The sequence below is a fragment of the Daphnia pulicaria genome, chromosome 4 (genome assembly GCF_021234035.1).
Source record: "Daphnia pulicaria isolate SC F1-1A chromosome 4, SC_F0-13Bv2, whole genome shotgun sequence".
Lineage (NCBI taxonomy): Eukaryota > Metazoa > Arthropoda > Branchiopoda > Diplostraca > Daphniidae > Daphnia > Daphnia pulicaria.
This window is the reverse complement of record NC_060916.1, coordinates 11067375-11076146: the sequence shown is the minus strand read 5'-3', so window position 1 is coordinate 11076146 and position 8772 is coordinate 11067375. Positions and strand designations below refer to the sequence as shown.

At 42.9% G+C, this 8772-nt stretch overlaps 2 non-coding genes across 2 annotated transcripts; both read right to left on the bottom strand.

Moving 5' to 3' along the window:
• Positions 1 to 594: 594 nt before the first annotated feature.
• On the bottom strand, positions 595 to 666 carry Trnap-ugg. Its single transcript has one exon. It is a non-coding gene; the product is annotated as a tRNA-Pro (tRNA).
• Positions 667 to 997: 331 nt separating this feature from the next.
• On the bottom strand, positions 998 to 1069 carry Trnap-agg. Its single transcript has one exon. It is a non-coding gene; the product is annotated as a tRNA-Pro (tRNA).
• Between the last annotated feature and the right edge of the window lie 7703 nt (positions 1070 to 8772).

Genomic DNA, 8772 nt, shown 5'->3' with positions numbered 1-8772 from the left:
CGAAGCTCTTTTTTCACAACTTTTCGCGTCGTTGTAAGTGTATTTGTCCCCTATTTAGAGACCGTCAAAGTAGCCGATTTCTAATAAGCCCCTACAGCATGTTTCCAAACTTTTAGATCCATTTGTAGATGCCCTCCCCCTAGATATAAAAATCTGAAAACAATTCAGGAAGTAGCCGACCATTATGGCTACTTCCAAAAAAAAAATTGGTTGTCCCCCGTGAAAAAATGGATTTTTGGGAACGCCACGAAAATCAGCTTTCTAGATAAGCTTCTCTCGGGCGTTTCCAAACTTCTGGTAGGTACTGTATATGCTTACAAAATTAGAACGGCGAACTTTTATTTGCTTAAATCTGGCTTGAACTTTAACCAGCTGGGGTAGTACAAGTCGGCTATGTAGTCGAATGATGCTGGCCGGGTAGCTGGAGCAGGCTCAACTCCCCCATGCCTCAAAGATACGAAAGGATGGCCCACAAGTGAGCATTGCTGAACGACAGCCAAGTGAGCCAACAGTCACGTCAGTCGACACTGATCAACAAGTCAAATCTCGAGCAAATCTGTAATAGGAACACATTAAAGAAAAATTAACCAAATAGGGCTCAATCGGGATTTGAACCCGGGACCTCTCGCACCCAAAGCGAGAATCATACCCCTAGACCATTGAGCCGATGTTATTCGATGTTAAGTATTAAGATTTAAAGTAATTGTGAATAGGTAAACCTGTAAGTTGAAATCAAAGATACCGCCATCCTCAAATAATTATCTTTCATGTGCTAATGAATAAATGAAAACTTTAAGATTCTGCTATCTGTAAAAAAATACCCTTTCACTTCTTAATCGAAATGAAAACTTGCTGAATGCCAGGTGCTTGTATACGAGATACTATTGCATCATAGCATTAAGTTTTTGGATGAAATTAGCTACCAAATCTTACACAAACCACGTTCTAGAATATGGATTACAGGAGTTCCTAATCAACAAAATCAAAATGAATATCAGGGCTCGACCGGGATTTGAACCCGGGACCTCTCGCACCCTAAGCGAGAATCATACCCCTAGACCATCGAGCCGGTATATTTTTTCAAATTACATTAAATTAAATCGGAATGATGAAGGTCTTCTGAAGAAAAAAAAACTAGCAGTATGACTTATAGTTCGATTCAATTTGATATCGGTATCCCAACTTTTTAAATGCATGCCGTGGACTCACGCTCTGACCGACGGCAAGTAGTTTTTGCGTATTTAATGCTACATGGGCAAGTCATTCAACATCATCTGCAAAGTGGAAAAGCATTCCACCCAATTTCTGTTTTAAATCTTGGACATGTAAATTATCAAACCTCAATTCAAAATACATGCCACTAGTCCCCACAACTCACATTTAACAGCAAAGAATCCCTTGTTTGACGACTGTTCGATTGCTTATCCATGATTCAAATTTCAAATTGCTAACGTATTTTCACTTACAGAACAGCACTAATTGTGATCATCAAAATTTGTATCACTGGAATGCAAAAAAATAAAAACTACAATTCGCATTGCTAACACTACCGCGCTAACTGGATTGCTATTTAAAAATCAAGGGGATACGGAACTACTGACTTCCGACCATTCTTATTTCTATTCCTATATTGACCTACCGATTCGATAGAACACGAAATCATTTTGCTGGTTTATTTGTCATTTTTTAGAAGGTAAAAGCTATAGCGAATTGATGTCGTTCGTGAATAAATGAGGACTAACGTTTCTTGAATAGCATTTTATTCGGAATTTCTACAGGGATTGCATTGCACAGCAGAAGTTAGATGTACACATAAAAAAGGTTATCATTTTTTCGCAATTTTTTCAATAACTACAAATATGAAATTGCAGTGTAGACCCTGTATTATGGGTTGCAAAATGTAGTGCGGTACTGCTGTAATTATTGCTTTGTTATTTGTACATTTTATATTTGTATTTGATTAATATTCCCTCTTCTTCCAAATAATCTTGTGGATCAGTCTTACTTTTCTTCTGTGTTGCTGAACAGTTGCCATTTATTGCAACTTAGCATTATTTAAGACTATACCTTCGTCCGACGATTTTATTTCGCCTACTTTGATGTGTACCGTGGACCGTGCTCACAAAATCTTCACTGGACCAGCCTTGTTCCTAGTTTAAAATTGTGATTGGTGTCCTTCTTCACATGCCTAAAAAAAGCCCAACAATCAAGATTAATAAAACAATATAAGCCATAAGCCAAACGAAATCTTGACATTTAATTAACTTACACCTCTTTCGGTTTTCTACTAACAGCATTCCCAACGGTCCAAAAAAGGACAAGATTGGATTACGACCACTTGATTGTCAAGATGGTCCGAAAACCAACAAGTTAACCACCAGATCGTAAATCCACATTGCAAAGTGTTTTGTTACCGAAAAATCGTAATCCAACAATGGATTACGACCACTTGATATAGCCACGGGCGGGCTCAAGTCGAAAGTTTTTTTTTTCTGTCAACGAAACTTTTATCTTTCAAAATCTTCATGAAGAGCCCCTTGTCAATCTACGAAGAATTAGCGACACCACCAATTTTTATGGTAGAGTACTGGACGTTCCAGTTTCAAAGAAGATGATGACGGCATGTCTACTTTCTGTAGGATTTTGACATAATTGTAAGTGAGGGTGCAACACATCACTTTAATAGGCACACTCATCTTATAATTATTCACACAGTTAATAAATTATATACCTGGGATATGTAGTGATGTTGAATGGTTACTTAACAAAGTGCAAGGGAAAAGAGCTAGCGTTTATTGAAGATAGCTAGTTCGCTATTCAACTGACAAGAAGCGTGGTTTTAGGATAGCAGACGACAGACCATACAGTGGTGCCACATCATGTCTAGATGGTGCGCATGGAATAATTCCAACACTCCTCCTCAGGTGGACATGATGGATCCTTTTTGCTGTCCTAGATGAATCCCGGTACGACGCTTAGTTCTTCACGGATGGAATGAAAACGGGGGCTTGTTAGCGCCTTTGTCATGATGTCAGCAAGTTGATCCGCCGATCTTGTGAACTCCATTTTGATCTCTCCATTTGCTTGTTGTAGGCGAATGAAGTTGTAGCGGATAGCAATGTGCTTCGTCTTTGGACGTTGGTCAGGGTGGCATACGAGTTGGATTGCGCTTTGATTATCGCACTTGATGACAATTGGCGCTTCTGGGCCCTGTTGGAAAATTGGTAGAATGCGGCGAATCCAGATCGCTTCTTTCGCGGTCTCACTAGCGGCCACGTACTCTGCTTCGGTGGTGGACAGGGCCACACAGGTTTGACGGCGGCTGCACCACGCAATTATTCCTCCGTTGTACATGAAGACGCTTCCAGTTGTTGAGCGTCGAGTTGTTTGGCATCCCGCGTAGTCAGCATCTGAAAACCCAACCAGATGGTTTATGTTTGATCCAGCGAAGCATATTCCATGGTTAGGGGTTCCGTGAATGTAGGAGATGATCTGGCGAACAGCTTTGACATGGGAGAGGTTGTAACTTTCAACAAAACGAGCCACCTGACCCACCGCGAAGGATATATCAGGTCGTGATACCAGCGCTAGGTAGAGTAGAGCTCCGACGGCTTCTCGGTACGGGAAAGCATTTTCTTCTTCCTTTTTCTCAGTTGGTTTGACTAGGTGGACATTTGGGTCTGCCGGGATTGACTTGGGAGAACATGATGTCATGTGAAATTTCTTCACTATCTGGGAGATATATTCTGGTTGGGAGATGTGGAGTTTTCTCTGTTCTCGATCGCGAGCTATTGCGATGCCCACATATCGTTGTAGGGGGTGGGATCGAAACTGGAATTTTTCACCAAGGGCGATCAGGAATCCGTTAATGGCCTCCTGCTGATTACTGGCAACAATGACGTCATCTACCCAGGTGGTTAGAAAAGTTCTTTCTGTTCCGCGTACTCGGGAAAAGAGGCATGGGTCCGCTTCGCTCCTTTGAAAGCCATGATGCTCAATAAAATCGGTGAACAGGTCTCCCCAGACACGAGATGCTTGTTTGAGTCCGTATATGCACTTGTGGAGACGGCACACCTTGCTTTCTTGGCCTGGGATGATGAATCCTTCAGGTTGGTCCATGAAAATCTCCTCCTCAAGGGGGCCGTAGAGGAAGGCAGTCTTGACATCGACCTGGAGTGCTTCGAGGTCATCAGTGGCAATAACGGACAAGAGGATCCTTAAGGTGTCATGGGAGACGACAGAGGCATATGTCTCATTGAAGTCAATCCCGGGGCGTTGGCTGTAGCCTTTAGCTACGAATCGGGCTTTGAAGCGTTGTGGTTCACCATTCAATCCAGGCTTGATGTCAAATGTCCAGCGCGATTTGATGGGCGTTCGGTCTTTCGGACAGGAGACAATGGACCAGGTTCCATTGTCGATCAGCGACTGATACTCCTCCTGAGTCGCTATCTTCCAGTTCTTGGCAGCCGGGCAGTTCATTGCATCTTGGTAGTTGAGCGGAATGTAGGAGTTGTCGGTTTCGGGTCGGTCCATAACCGGGCATGCCTTCCACTCTCGGATGGGGACTCGACCTCTGAGGGAGCGACGTGGCTGAGTTTGCTGTTTTACGTCGATTTCATCAGGAGCTTTGGGCTCGGTAGGCTGGTTGGGCTGCATCTCTTCATTCAATTGGGTCTGAGGGTCACTATCTAGGTGGATGATAGGTTGTTCTTGACCACTGGTGGCCGCCAATGGCTCCTCCTGGACTTGGACGAGGGTCGGTGAGTGAGCTTTCTGGTTGTTGTAGGCGGGGGGTTCCCCTGGTATACCCACAAGACGATGATGTTCGTCAAACGTGACGTCCCGGCTGATCTTAATTGTTCGGTTTGTCGGGTTCCAAAATCTGTAGGCCTTCTGGGTGTGGCTGTAACCAACGAAGATGCAACGGGTGCTCTTTGGGTCCAGCTTTCGTCTTTCAGCTTTTGGAATATGGATGAAAGCGATTGAGCCGAAAACACGCAGGTGCGATAAGTTGGGCTTCTTGTTATGCCAGGCTTCGAAAGGGGTCACGGGTGAGACTTTGCTTAACACGCGGTTGAGTGTATAGACGGTGAATGACGCTGCCTCAGCCCAGAGATACTTCGGGAGTCCACTTTCTTTGATAAGATTTACCGCTCCATTAACCACTTCGGTGTTCCATGATTCCAATGGGGTACGAGTGTCGTAAAGACAACTTCGTAGGCCTTCAGTCACTGTTCTGATGCCTCTTTCGGACACGCCGTCTTGTTCGGGTGTGTGTGGAATTTTCGTCTCATGGCGGATGCCTTTGTTGGTCATCCAAGTGGCGAATTCGTGGCTGGACCATTCTCCGCCGTTGTCCGTCCGGAAGGTGCGTACCAGGTTGCCTGTCTCTCCACGGATGACATGGATAAGTTCTTTGAAACAGTCCACGGCTTCAGATTTGGCCTTAAGAAATGAGATGAATCGCCATCCTGAGTAGTCATCAATGAATAGGGCAAAGTAGAGGGACCCGTTTGGTGATGCCACTTCCATTGGGCCGCAGAGGTCGGCGTGAATCATTTCTCCAGTGTAAGTTGCTCGATTCCGGCCAATGGGAAAAGGTGATCTTTGGTGTTTGCCAAATGCGCAACCGTTGCAAGGTTCTGGTGGAATGGTTTTATTTGCTAGGTCCAGACCTTCTACTACACCACTTGACGCCATTTTCACGATGGTGTAGTAGTTTAGGTGTGCCAGGCGACGATGCCACGTGGAAATGGCAGGTGAGACAGAGGATGCCAGTGCAAAGCTTGTCGGCTCCTCCTTGTATCGAGCTTGAATGGCTAAGAGATATAAATTTCTGCCTACTCGTTCTCCGACTATGATTTTGGTGTTTTTCTCTGAGGAAATGTGAACCATGGTGTCAGCAAATGTGACTTTCCATCCAAGGTCTGTGGCTGCGGCAATAGAAAATAGGTTAATGCCTAGCCCTGGCACGTATAAGACTTTCTTGATGGTGGCGGGCTTCCTGTCACCATTTACTTCAGTCCAGATATTGACGTCTCCGTAGCCTCTAACTGAACATTTGGCCGAACCAATTCCGTCGACGTTCCAGGAGCCATCTGGTACAGTTACAAAATCAACGAGCCATTCCTTCTGATCCGACATGTGCTGTGTCGCTCCGGAATCAGCAAACCAATCACCAGTACTTCGAGTTTCAAGACGAGATGTGATAGGAAATGAGCTGGAGTTCTGAGTCTCTTTGTATTTCTGGAATGTAATACAACACTTTTTAGATTCAAGTTTAAAGTTTTTCACTATGTTGAGCAAATGCCACCTTGGCAGACCCGTCATTCATCTTCATCTTCTTGGCTAGTTCAGCACGTTCGAAATCAGTTCGGTCATGACGTTTCTTGGTGTAACAGCTCTCTATCTCGTGGTTTGTCTTGTCACAGTATGAGCAGTGCATCGGTTTGTCTCCTTTGTTCCGGTCTTGTCCACTTTTTCGACTCAAGCCTTTAGTGTGTTGGGAGTGGTTCTTTCCCCTTCCTCTTTCTGTAATTGATTGAGAATATTGGAACCTTTAGATAAATTGAATCATGATAACTATATTATATAATTACGTTTCTGATAGTGATTCGAGTATCCCTGAGATTCGTCACGATTTTGGGCGTGAAAAGCAGAATCCTTGTTATCGCTTGACTTTGGCCTCCATTTCGTAATTTCTCTCTCCTCTTGTAATATGAGGGAGGTGAGAGTCAATAAAGTTTGCTTTTCTGTTGCCACATGTCGCCATGAAGAGACAAAAGCTTTGTAGTCAATCGGGAGGGTGCTAATGATCTTGGTGATCAGCTCTCTCTCCTCTATGGGGCGTCCAACTTCTCCCAATTGGTGGGCAATGGATTTTATGTTGGCAATATGATTCTTCATGTCGGTTTCAGGTTGGTATTTGTAGTCATAATACCGCATCAACAGGTCGTGTTGGTTGTCAGATGCCCTTTCAAGGTGTTGAGCCGTGAGTGTAGTCCACATTTGGTGTGCAGTTATGCAATCAATGAGGAGTCGTTGTTGTGACAACTATAAACATATATAATGTAGGAAAGTTATCAACCGGATTGTATATATTAGGAGTGATCCTGTAGATTGATACCTCAGTTGTTGAAAGAATGTAGCCTCGAGCTCTTACGTCTCTTTCTTTCCAATCTTGGATTTCTGCTATGATTGCTAGTTGAGCATCACGTTCAGCATCTTCCATCTATCATTTGTAAATATGGGGTCTTTACTGCAAGTTTGATTGGCATATTTATATTGCTGTAGTAAACTGTTACCATTTGAGGGATGGTGTAATCTCCAGTTACTATGTCGATGAGGTTGTGTTGTTCGAGCAGGACCCATAGTCCCAGCTTCCACAATGAATAATTTTGGCCATCAAACTTGGCAATGTGAGAAACATCTTTGGATGTGTTCATTCTTTAGTATCCACGAGGTAGGTAGCGCGTAGCTGGGCCCATAACCTGTAGGATTTTGACATAATTGTAAGTGAGGGTGCAACACATCACTTTAATAGGCACACTCATCTTATAATTATTCACACAGTTAATAAATTATATACCTGGGATATGTAGTGATGTTGAATGGTTACTTAACAAAGTGCAAGGGAAAAGAGCTAGCGTTTATTGAAGATAGCTAGTTCGCTATTCAACTGACAAGAAGCGTGGTTTTAGGATAGCAGACGACAGACCATACAGTGGTGCCACATCATGTCTAGATGGTGCGCATGGAATAATTCCAACACTTTCCGCTATCGGTAGGCTTTTGAAGAGAACAAGAAGAGGCAAGAGGCCAGTTATTCTACAAAATAGCGGAAAAGAAAGTCGTTGGTTGCGAAGTTAAAAGAAATAAAAAATAAACAGAAATTCACGGAGCTAGACTTGGAACAATTATCAATGGAAAGAAGACGACTTGAAACGCAGTTATCGCACATGTAGATTTTATTTCAGCCTTCTCGAGTCATCCCCAAACTAATCGAGTAACCTGTCTCAATTTCTCCGAAATCATTTAAAATTAAAGTGGAAACACAGACCCTTTAACCTAGTTAAGTTCATGTTTGAAAAATGCAATACAGAAATGGCTAGTCACTTAATTATTTTGTGATATTCTGCGTTAGCCAAAGTCAGGGAATTCATTTTTTTAGTCTGAAACTCTTGAAAAAGCGAGACATGTTATGAGAGGACACCCTGCTAATACTTGGTCTATATGTTTAACATGCTTCAGATCTCTATAGTGGTTGGATATATGATTACGTCGTCAAGGTATTACTTACGCAAATTTCCTAATTACTGATTTCAAGATTTCGTTCATAAAACGCTGGAGTAGCAGGTGCGTTTGTTAGACCGAATGGAATTATATTAAATTAATAATATCCATCTTCTGTTGAGAAGGCTGTTTCAGGTTTGTCGTCTAGCTTCTTCGATCTCAATTTGCCAATACCCGCTTCCAGATCAGAAGATGTCGATTCTGAGAATGTAGTCCAGATTATCAAGCAAATTGATATTTCAAGTCTGGTAGTAGGACTGCTTATTGGGGATCCATTAACGACGAACTGGACGAATTTTTAGCATGGCAAAAGTAAGTTATGTTAGACGAAACGACTGATGACTCTTGTGGTTTCTGCAGTTGTTCGACAGCTTGAAACAGCGAATATTGAATTGTATTTAAAATGAATTCAATTTACATAGTATAAGGGTTGTGGAACGTAACTGGATTAAAGAAGAGAGACGAAGAGAATTTTGGAAG